The sequence below is a fragment of the Schistocerca cancellata genome, chromosome 2 (genome assembly GCF_023864275.1).
Source record: "Schistocerca cancellata isolate TAMUIC-IGC-003103 chromosome 2, iqSchCanc2.1, whole genome shotgun sequence".
NCBI lineage: Eukaryota > Metazoa > Arthropoda > Insecta > Orthoptera > Acrididae > Schistocerca > Schistocerca cancellata.
In genome coordinates, this window is record NC_064627.1 from 74,697,069 (window position 1) to 74,709,855 (window position 12,787).

Below are 12,787 nucleotides of genomic sequence, written 5' to 3' on the forward strand. Positions count from 1 at the left end.
GTCAAATGACTGGACAAAGTTATATCTGCATTGACGTTTGTAACAGTGAACCTGTTTGAACGCTTATTATGATAATGAAAGGAATGATAACTAGTGAAGTAGAAAATGCCCGCATTATTCAGAAGTCTATTTTAATGGACAACTTCATTATTAATGTAGACAGTGGTTGGTAAGTACTTGCTTCAAGAATATTTGAAGTTTATCTTGTGAAAGACAATAATGTCTACTGTAAGTGTAGATTAGTGTGCAGTAAATATGAAGTATGCATTATCTGGTATTCTTGCACATGAATTGATTACAGTATTAAATGTGTGTAACAACATTCATAATACAGAATGATATTTTCACTCTGCAGCGGAGTGTGTGCTGTTATGAAACTTTCTGGCAGATTGAAACTGTGTGCCACACCGAGACTCGAACTCGGGACCTTTGAATTTTGTGTCGTGAGTTGTGCTTGGGAAGCTCAGTTGGTAGAGCACTTGCCCACGAAAGACAAAGATCCCGAGTTGGAGAAAAGTTAACGTTCATATTGTTTGCCAAATGGAGAAGGAGAGCACAGGTGTTGTTGTTGTTGTTGTGGTCTTCAGTCCAGAGACTGGTTTGATGCACCTCTTCATGCTACCCTATCCTGTGCAAGGTTCTTCATCTCCCAGTACCTACTGCAACCTACATACTTCTGATTCTGTTTAGTGTATTCATCTGTTGGTCTCCCTCTACGATTTTTACCCTCCACGCTGCCCTCCAATACTAAACTGTTCATCCCTTGATGCCTCAGAATATGCCCTACCAACCGATCCCTTCTTGAAGTAAAGTTGTGCCACAAATTTCTCTTCTCTCCAATTCTATTCAATACCTCCTCATTAGTTATGTGATTTACCCATCTAAGCTTCAGCATTCTTCTGAAGCATCACATTTCGAAAGCTTCAATTCTCTTCTTGTCTAAACTATTTATCGTCCACGTTTCACTTCCATACATGGTTACACTCCATACAAATACTTTCAGAAACGACTTCTTGACACTTAAATCTATACTCGATGTTAACAAATTTCTCTTCTTCAGAAACGCTTTCCTTGCAATTGCCAGTCTACATTTTAAATCCTCTCTACTTCGACCATCATCAGTTATTTTGCTCTCCAAATAGCAAAACTCATTTACTAATTTAAGCGTCCCATTTCCTAATCTAATTCCCGCAGCATCACCCGATTTAATTCGACTACAATCCATTATCCTCGTTTTGCTTTTGTTAATGGTCATCTTATATCCACCTTTCAAGACACTGTCCATTCTGTTCAGCTGCTCTTCCAGGTTCTTTGCTGTCTCTGACAGAATTACAATGTCACTGGCGAAAATCAAAGTTTTTATTACTTCTCAATGGATTTTAATTCCTACTCCGAATTTTGCTTTTGTTTCCTTTACTGCTTGCTCAATATACAGATTGAATAACATCGGGGTAGGCTACAACCCTGTCTCATTCCCTTCCCAACCACTGCTCCCCTTTCATGACCCTCGACTCTTATAACTGCCATCTGGTTTCTGTACAAACTGCAAATAGCCTTTCGCTCCCTGTATTTTACCCCACCTTCAGAATTTGAAAGAGAGTTTTCCACTCAACATTGTCAAAAGCTTTCTCTCAGAATACAAATGCTAGAAACGTAGGTTTGCCTTTCCTTAATCTATTTTATAAGATAAGTTGTAGGGTCATTATTGCCTCACGTGTTCCAACATTTCCACGAAATCCAAACTGATCTTCGCCGAGGTCAGCTTCTACCAGTTTTTCCATTCGTCTGTAAGGAATTCGCATTAGTATTTTGCAGCTGTGACTTATTAAACTGATAGTTCGGTGATTTTCACATCTGTCAACACCTGCTTTCTTTGTGATTGGAATTATTATATACTTCTTGAAGTCCGTGGGTATTTCGCCTGTCTCATACATCTTGCTCACTAGATGCTAAAATTTTGTTGGGCCTGGCTCTCCAAAGGCTGTCAGTAGTTCTAATGGAATGTTGTCTACTCCTGGGGCCTTGTTTCGACTTAGGTCTTTCAGTGCTCTGTCAAACTCTTCACGCAGTATCGTATCTCCCATTTCATCTTCATCTACATTCTTTTCCATTTCTATAGTCTTGTCCTCAAGAACATCGCCCTTGTATAGACCCTCTATGCACTCCTTCCACCTTTCTGCTTTCGCTTCTTTGCTTAGAACTGGGTTTCCATCTGAGCTCTTGATATTCATGCAAGATGTTCTCTTTTCTCCAAAGGTCTCTTTAATTTTCCTGTAAGCAGTATCTATCTTACTCCTAGTGATATGCGCTTTTACATCCTTACATTTGTCCTCTAGCCATACCTGCTTAGTCATTCTGCACTTCCTGTCGATATCATTTTAGATACGTTTGTATCCCTTTTTGCCTGCTTCATTTACTGCATTTTTATATTTTCTCCTTTCATCAATTAAATTCAATATCTCTTCTGTTACCCAAGGATTTCTATTACCCCTCGTCTTTTTACCTACTTGATACTCTGCTACATTCACTATTTCGTCTCTCAAAGCTACCCACTCTTCTTCTACTGTATTTCTTTCCCCCATTCTGCTTATACAGGTCTCATCTCCTCAAATTCCCACCTTTTTGCAGTTTCTTCAGTTTTAATCTACAGTTCATAACCAATAGATTGTGGTCAGAGTCTACATCTGCCCCTTAAATGTCTTACAATTTAAAATCTGGTTCCTGAATGTCTGTGTTACCATTATATAAACTATCTGAGACCTTCAAGTATCTCCAGGCTTCTTATATGAACCTTGAACCAAGTGTCAACTATGATTAAATTATGCTCTGTGCAAAATTCTATCAGACGGCTTCCTCTTTCAATCCTTACACCCAATCCATATTCATCTACTACGTTTCCTTCTCTTCTTTTTCCTACTGTCGAGCTCCAGTCACCCATGACTTTTAAATTTTTGTCCCCTTTCACTGTCTGAATAATTTCTTTATCTCATTATACATTTCATCAATCTCATCTGCAGAGCTAGTTGGCATATAAACACTACTGTGGTGGGTGTGGGCTGCATGTCTATCTTGGCCACAATAATGCGTTCACTATGCTGTTTGTAGTAGCTTACCCTCATTCCTATTTTCCTATTAATTATTAAATCTACTCCTGCATTGATGATGATGATGAAGTCCCATACTCCAAGGAGTGTAGGGAACGATGCAGGAGACCCAAACCGCCGACTAGGCAAGGTCCTAGTGGAGGTGGTTTGCCATTCCCTTCCTCTGTCCGTAATGGGGATGTAGGATGATGATGAAGACAACATAGCACCCAGTCATCTGAAGGCAAGGAAAATCCCTGACCCCGCTGGGAATCGAACCTGGGACCCCATGCTTGGGAAGGAAGAATGCTACTGCAAGACCACAAGCTGCACTACCCCTATTTTATTTTGTATTTATAACCCTGTATTCACCTGACCAAAAGTCTTGTTCGTCCTGCCACCGAACTTCACTAATTCCCACTACATCTAACTTTAACTTATCCATTTCCCTTTTTAAATTTTCTAACCTACCTGCCCAATTAAGAGATCTGACATTGCACGCTCTGATCCGTAGAACGCCAGTTTTCTTTCTCCTCATAACAATGCCCTCTTGAGTAGTCCCTGCCCGGAGATCCAAATGTTGGACTATTTTACCTCTGGAATATTTTACCCAAGAGGACGCCATCATCATTTAACCATACAGTAAAGCTGCATGCCTCCTGGAAAAATTATGGCTGTAGTTTCCCCTTGCTTTCAGCCATCGCAGTATCAGCACAGCAGGGCCATTTTGGTTAGTGTTACAAGGCCAGATCAGTCAATCATCCAGACTGTTGCCCCTGCAACTACTGAAAAGGCTGCTACCCCTCTTCAGGAACCACACATTTGTCTAGCCTCTCAACAGATACCACTCCATTGTTATTGCACCTACAGCATGGCTATCTGTATTGCTGAGGCACGCGCGTCTCCCCACCAACGGCATGGTCCATGGTTCATGGGCGGGGGGGGGGGGGGGGCAGAGGTGATAACCCATTACAAAATTATGATCTATCAGAAGCACGTCTTAACAATGCTGGAGATGTATCTGTGATTAATGAGAGGGTTGCAACTTTAGACTGAGAAACTGTAAATGCTAACTCCAGTGCCCAAGAAGCACTATCAGATGAGAAGAAAAAATTATTTGAATGCTGTTGGAATGTTGCCTAGCCAAAAAATGGTGACATCGTCGATGGTAATAGTAGATACTGCTTGAACCCATAACAGCAGTTCTTTCACTAGCCCAGAAAGCAGTCACAAGAGAAAACTTGTGCCACAGAGGAAGCCATTTTCTAAAAACAAAACAGATCATCATGCCATATCCTATAGCAATGTCTGCAGCTATGCTCTCAAGTTCTTGTGATATAAGATTCAAATGATTTAAGTCTAAATCGTCTTCAGCACATAGTTATCAAGGCACCTTAGACTCAGCTTCAAATGTACACATCACACACTTCAACCTCTTCTCCTGCTGCATTATGCCATGAATATTTTGTTGATGGCGGTTTAAACTTCTTTTGCAAGTAACTCTTCTCGCTTTTATAGCATTGGTAGGAACATGAAGGTTCAATATGTAACATGAGGTACTATTTCGTTTAGCTGCTGTGGTTGCACTTTGTAAATATGCCGCCTCAAAGTCTTCAGGTAATTATATTCGTTTCCACAAAATTCACACTTAAATGCACTTATTTAAAATAATTTTAACTACACAACACTGCTAGTACAAGTAACTGCGGTAAAAAACGTGGACTACAAACAGGGGAGGAAAAAGCAAATACTCTCACTGCAACTCACTGAAAAAGGCGACGAACAAACGCTCACGCTGTAAAACATGGCAGACAAGCAAACGGTGACTTTGAAAATCACTAAAAAAAGCGAGCAATAAATAAATGCTCTTGCAGTAAAGTTAACTTAATAAAAACAGATGCCCCACACAGTGACGATTACCAAAGACCGTGCACAACTGCGCAGTGATGACAGCCAAAGACCATGCAATATGCGCACATGGCAGGGACCACAGTCTTTATCCTCGATTGTTCCGGTCATGGAGTTTTATCTCCATGGTTCCGGTTAGCATAAGGGATAGGTGTGGAGGGGTTGAATGGGTGGGACTTGTTCCATGTTGGGGGCTGTCGCTGGCGATTCCTGGGCTGTCGCTAACATTATGTCTTGTATGTGCTCAGAGCGGCAGTCGATCAAGCGTGTGAGAGGATGCGATCTGTGTGATAACTGTTAAAAGTTTTTGATAATGACGAATTTCTCGTTCACTGTATCATGAAAAAGGTATGTCACGATTAGTTATTACTTTACTGTTAGTTAAATATAAGTTATAGATAATATTGTAATATATATTGTCTCATTAGTTCCACCATATTGTATTTAAAGCACTTAAAATCACTTAGTCTTGTACAAAAAGGTGTGCATTATTCAGGAACACACATTTTCAATAACTTGCCAGCAGCCATAAAAAGCTTAACAACCAATGAAATTCAGTTTAAGAGAAGCCTAAAGGATTTATTGGTGGCCAACTCCTTCTACTCCATTGATGAATTTCTCAGTAGAACCAATTGATTTGTGTGTGTATATATATAAGTACAATATAACTTCTGCACAATTTCAGTGCAGTTATGTGTTCATTGTAAATAAGTGTGTATGTATGTAGGTGTGTTTGTGTGTGTGTGTGTGTGTGTGTGTGTGTGTGTGTGTGTGTGTGTGTGTAAGTAAAATCTAACTTCTGCACCATTTTGTGCAGTAATGTGTTCATTGTAAATAAGTATTATAGTAGTATTACACATTTATTACATTATAAATAAATAAAAAAACATTTTTATTTTCAATTCAGTGCATTAGTATTTGTAAAATGATTCTTTCACATAGTGTTCATTAAAAATGACGATCATTCCACTTGGGACCTGTGGAATGGAAAATTAGCTTATTTGTTTGAGTTGTAAATATTTGTCATGTATTGATGTTTTTCTGACATGTTCTACGTCCTGGAGGACCTACTCACTATGGGTCAATTGGAATGAAAGTAAATCTAATCTAATCCAATCTATAATAACATATTTTTGCAAAATATAATTTTTATTTTGTTTTATTCTTTTCATAGATACACAAGTTCTTTGCATAAAGGTTGTTTCCACTCTCCTGATGTACTCTGCTATATTTGTGGAGAATATACTCTGCAAGAACAATGGAAGAACATCACTGACTTTGTGAAACAGGCCTGTCTTGCTTATTTTAGGATTAAACTGGGAGACCAAGATAAACATTGGGCTCCTCCTAAAGTTTGCAAAAACTGTGTCAACTATTTATGACTGTGAACTAATGGTAAACGAAGGGGTTTAAACTTTGGAGTGCCAAGGGTGTGGCGAGAGCCAAAAACCCACCACAATGATTTTTATTTTTGCATTGTCAATGTAAAAGGCTTCAATAGCTACAAGAAGCATAAGTGGAAATATCCCCATTTAGAATCAGGAAAGCGATCTGTGCCAAATACCGATGACATTCCTGTACCAGTGTTCACCACTTTGCAAAACTACTTCCTTCAGGTGATGATTTACAGGACTTGAACACAAGTAGTAGTGAATCTGAATACGAAGAAAGTTCCAGAAGACATCAGCTCTTGAGTCAGGAAGAGCTTAACGATTTTAAAAGAGACCACAATCTTTCTAAACAGTCTTCTGAACTCTTGGCATCTAGACTAAATGAGAAGAATTGTCTACAACCAGGAATTAATATCACAGCTTACTGGACAAGAGAAGAAGATCTACTTCCATACTCCACTGAAGATGATGCACTTGTATACGACAGTGACATCCCTGGTTTACTAATAAAAGTGGAACTACCAAAATATCAACCTCAAGACTACAGGCTTTTTATCGACTACTCAACCAGAAGCCTATAATGTGTGTTGTTGCATAATGATAGCTGCTATGCATCCATTCCAACTGATCACTAGATGAAACTTCATGAAGAATACAAAAGTATCCAGATGATTCTCCAGAAACTTCGTTATAGTCAACACAAATGGCCTACCCGTGTTGATTTAAAAATGGTAAAGTTTTTGCTTGGACAGCAAAGTGGATACACAAAATTCTCTTGCTTTATCTACATGTGGGACAGCAGAGCAAAGCATGATCACTGTGAAACAGGTTCATGTCATCAAGAGGTAGCTTTTCTGCAGGAGCAGATAATATTCTAGAACAACCATTAGTTGAAAAGGACTAAATCGTTCTTCCACCACTTCATATCGAGCTTGGTCTAATGAAGCATTTTGTGAAAGCATTGGACACACACACACACGCACACACACAGATATATATATAGGGTGGTCCATTGATCGTGACCGAACCAAATATCTCACGAAATTAGCGCCAAACGAAAAAACTACAAAGAACGAAACTTGTCTACCTTGAAGGGGGAAACAAGATGGCGCTATGGTTGGCCCACTAGATGGCACTGCCATAGGTCAAACGGATATCAATGGCGTTTTTTTAAAATAGGAGCCCCCATTTTTAATTACATGTTCGTGTAGTACATAAAGAAATATCAATGTTTTAGTTGGACCACTTTTTTTGCTTTGTCATAGATGGCACTGTAATAGTCACAAACATATGGCTCACAATTTTAGATGAACAGTTGGTAACAGCTAGGTTTTTTAAATTAAGATACAGAACATAGGTACGTTTGAACATTTTATTTCGGTTGCTCCAATGTGATACATGTACCATTGTGAACTTATCATTTCTGAGAACGATGCTGTTACAGCGTGATTACCTGTAAATACCACATTAATGCAATAAATGCTCAAAATTATGTCCGTCAACCACAATGCATTTGGCAATACGTGTAACAACATTCCTCTCAACAGCGAGTAGTTCGCCTTCCGTAATGTTCGCACATGCATTGATAATGCGCTGCCTCATGTTGTCAGGCGTTGTTGGTGGATCACGATAGCAAATATCCTTCAACTTTCCCCACAGAAAGAAATCCGCGGACGTCAGATCCGGTAAACGTGCGGGCCATGGTATGGTGCTTCGACGATCAATCCACCTGTCATGAAATATGCTATTCAATACCGCTTCAACCGAACGCAAGCTATGTGCTGGGCATCCATCACGTTGAAAGTACATCGACATTCTGTCATGCAGTGAAACATCTTGCAGTAATGTTGGTAGAACGTTACGTAGTAAATCAGCATACACTGCACCATTTAGATTGCGATCGATAAAATGGAGGCCAATTATGCTTCCTCCCATAACGCTGCATCATACATTAACCCACCAAGGTCGCTGATGTTCCACTTGTCGCAGCCATCGTGGATTTTCCGTTGCCCAATAGTGCATATTATGCCGGTTTACGTTACCGCTGTTGGTGACTGAAGCTTCGTCGCTAAATAGAAGGTGTGCAAAAAATCTGTCATTGTCCCGTAATTTCTCTTGTGCCCAGTGGCAGAAAATGTTCAAAGTCGTTGCCATGCAATTCCTGGCGCATAGAAATATGGTACGGGTGCAATTGATGTTGATGTAGCATTCTCAACACCGACGTTTTTGAGATTCCCGATTCTCGCGCAGTTTGTCTGCTACTGATGTGCGGATTAGCTGCGTCAGCAGCTAAACACCTACTTGGGAATCATCATTTGTTGCAGGTTGTGGTTGACGACGTTTTACATGTGGCTGAACACTTCCTGTTTCCTTAAATAACGTAACTATCCGGCCAAAGGTCCAGACACTTGGATGATGTCGTCCAGGATACCAAGCAGCATATATAGCACACGCTCGTTGGGCATTTTGATCACAATAGTCATACATCAACACGATATCGACTTTTCCGCAATTGGTAAATTGTCCATTTTAACACGGGTAACGTATCACGAAGGAAATACTGTCCACACTGGCGAAATGTTACGTGATACCATGTACTTATACATTTGTGACTATTACAGCGCCATCTATCACAAACCGATAAAAGTGGTCCAACTGTAACATTCATATTTCCATACGTACTACACAAATATGTAATTAAAAATGGGGGTTCCTATTTAAAAAAAAAAAAAACGCAGTTGGCATCCGTTTGACCTATGGCAGCATCATCTAGTGGGCCAACCAGTTATGAATTGCATTGAAGCATCTGCCTGTAGCAGTTTTGTCTCTGTTGTCAACAATTTCTTGGGTAGCCACAAAGCACATAATGATGAGGAACTGGTGCGAAACATGTCAGAAACTTTAAAAGCTAAGGGGTACATGAGCATTAAGATTCACTACCTCCACAGCCATCTTGCAGATTACTGGACAATCTTGGTGACTACATCGAGGAAGAAGGTGACAAATTTCATCAAGATTTTAAGGTGATGGAAGAACGATATCAAGGTAGATGGGACAAGCACATGATGGCAGACTACTGCTGATATCTTCAGCGTGACTGTCCTGACGATGAACACAAGAGAATATCATAGAGGCGGAGTTTTTCCATATGCTAATTGTTATGTTTTTAAAAGACTGGTTGTTTTTTCCTTTCTTCTTTTATCACATGCTGAATCAACAATGAAACTCCATTTTTGTCATCCACTTCATATGTTTTTCTCATTTTCATTTGACTGTGTATACAACGTATCTTATATTTTGAATTTCTATTCGTTTGTTTATCTACATACTGTACGTTACCACAGTAAATAGATAGAATCTAGCAAAACGAGTGACACATTCGAATTCAAGGCCATAAAGTTACCCCATTTCACTGCCAATTAATTGGTAACAAAATCACTGTTGACCAGTGTAATCATAGACTATAGATAACAATATACTGCACATGACATCATTACACTGAAACCAACTTCCTGCACAGTTTCTGTCATCACGCACTGTGCGGAGTGAAGTTGGCAGTTACAGTTTTTCTCCTTTATATCTGAAATCAAGTACTGACTTTAAAAAGAAAACAATTTTTCTTATTGCTATTACACATATACTAGTGTCCAGAATACCCGATTTCTCCGAAACTCCTAATATCAGTGCGGTAATTATCGTTTTTACATGTCATCAGGTGAAATATACTGAGCAATTCGGGCCAACTGAAGAATAGGATACAAGCTGTCGGCTTTTACCAATATCGTCATGATTTACTCATTGATATCAACGTCTTTATTTTCGAGCCATAGGTAATAAACTGATTACTTGCTATGCCGAGGCGCCATCATTGTAAACTGAAATAAATGAATGTATTTTTAAAAGACAGCACTAGATATTTTGTACGATTTTTGTTGCTTATATTAATTTGAACCATTTGTTTGTTCAAATTCATTCATTACTTATTTTCATTCTTAGTCAGTTTGAGATATTTTTGAAGGAATGTTTTTCATTCTGCACTATTTTGATCTTTTGATTTTCTGTTATTTATTTATTTATTATTTATTTATTTTCGAGTTCCTTGGATCCTTGACACGAATATATCGCTAGTATGTAGAATGTGTCAGGTTTTTACAGTAATAGCCACATGTAGATGATCATGAGGCAACCAATTTAACATACATAAGCAGATACAAGAGAAAGGATATCCATATGTCAAACAATTACACACAAAAATTCAGATAACAACACAGATAATGATACAGTAATGACATAGGTTATTGCATAAATAATAGTGCATTAATGATATAGATGATTACATAAACAAATTTAAAGTAATTCATCTAAAAATATTCTGCCAACAACTGATATGCTAAACTACATAATCAGTTCTGTTATAAATGTATGAAATTAAACACAAATTCAAGAAGTATCACACATTGTTAAAGAATTCCTGTAAAGAATAGAAAGAATTATCCAAAAGATAAAGTTTTAGCTCTGTTTTGGATTTAGTAAGATCCCCAGTGACTGATTTGAAATGGACAGGAAGTTTATTGAACACTTTTATACTTGAATAATGAACTCCTTTCTGTACCATGCTGAGATTTTTTAAATCTTTGTGAAGATCATGTTTTCTTCTTGTAATGTGATCATGGTATGCACTTTTCATTTTGTAAATTACATAATTTTTGTTCAGGAAGCACATTAATGACAAGATGTACTGACAAGGCATGGTGAGGATCCCCAGCTGTTTGAATAAATTTCTGCAAGATGATCTAGGATGCACTCTACTCATAATCCTGATAACTCTCTTCTGTGCAACAAAGACTTTTTTTTCTTGTGGATAATTTCACCAGAATATGATGCCGTATGTCATAAATGAATGGAAATAACCAACATATGCAGTTTTGATTGTTTCCATGTCACAAACAGATGCAATTGAGCGAATGGCAAATGCTGCTGAATTCAGTCTTTTGCATAGGTCAGTGATATGGACAGACCGGTTTAGTTTATTAGCAAAATGTAAACCCTGAAATCTGGAAGATACAACTTTCACTATGTCTTTGTCTCCACATTTGATTTCAACATTTTCCAATTTTTTGTTTACTGTTTGAAACTGAATGAAATGAGTCTTATTAACATTGAGGGACAGACCATTTGAAGTGAACCAATCTAGAACTTATTGGAATATAGTGGTCGCAGTGTTCTCTAGACTGCAGTTGGGTACCTTGTCAGACATAATGGTTGTGTAATTTGCAAATAGGGTGAAGTGTTCTTCTTGGGTCACACACCATGGGAGGTCATTTAAAAAGATTAAGAAAAGTAAGGGACCAAGCACAGAGCCCTGCAGCACTCCACATTTTAATGTACACCAATCAGAGGTGGCAGGTGCCTTTGCACAATTATTCAATACTACATTCTGATTTCTGTTGTCTAGATACACTCAAAGTCAGTTCCCTGCTTTATCTTTTAAGCCATAATGCTCAGCCTTCCTTAATAGAATCTTGTGATCTACACAGTCAAATGCTTTTAACAGATCACTAAAGATTCCAACTGGTTACATTTTCTTGTTTATTGATTCAAGGAGTTGGCTGACAACTGAGAAAATGGCTTGTTCAGTTGAAACACCCTTTTGGAATCCAAACTGATTTTTATTAAGGATGTTATATTTATTAAGGTGAGCCTTGATTCTATTGTACATAAGTTTCTCAAGGATTTTTGAAAGACTTGTTAACAATGAAATTCGGCGGTAGTTAGAAACTTCTGCTTTATCACCCTTTTTGAAGAGTGGCTTAGCAACTGCAAATTTTAGTCTATTAGGGACAGTACCTCGATTTAGAGATTCATTAAATATGTGACAGAACTTTAAGAACATATTTGTGGCAACGTTTCAGTACTTTGATACATATATTGTCCACACCAGTGGAATTTTTGTTTCTCATTTGGCATATCACCTTCTCAATCTCATTTGCTGTGATGTAGGGCACATACATCAGGATAATTTTTCTCTGCACTGCTTTTTGAAGAAGGTTCATGGCTTCATCCATAGACCCTTTGCATCCAATTTGATGTGCTGCTGTCAGAAAATGATTGTTGAAGATATTGGAAACTATTTTTCCTTTCATCTACCATGCTTCCATTGTGACACACTTGGATACTGTCTGCATCGTCTGAAACTTTTCCTGTCTCCCTTTTTACCACCTTCCAGACTGTTTTTATTTTATTTTTTCATCTGTTAATTTCAGATTTGATAAACATACTCTTGGATTTTTTAATAGCATTCCTTAGGATGTTACAGTACAATCTGTAGTGTTCATTTTCCTGAGGTTTATCAGAATTTCTGAGTGAAACATAAAGCAATCTCTTTTTTCTACATTAACTTTTTAT

At 38.2% G+C, this 12,787-nt stretch overlaps 1 protein-coding gene across 3 annotated transcripts in view; it reads right to left on the bottom strand.

The window, feature by feature from the left end:
- The window catches only part of LOC126161346 (alpha-ketoglutarate-dependent dioxygenase alkB homolog 7, mitochondrial), a 229,287-nt gene that overhangs the window by 47,168 nt on the left and 169,332 nt on the right, over window positions 1-12,787 (bottom strand). The window lies entirely within an intron of this gene.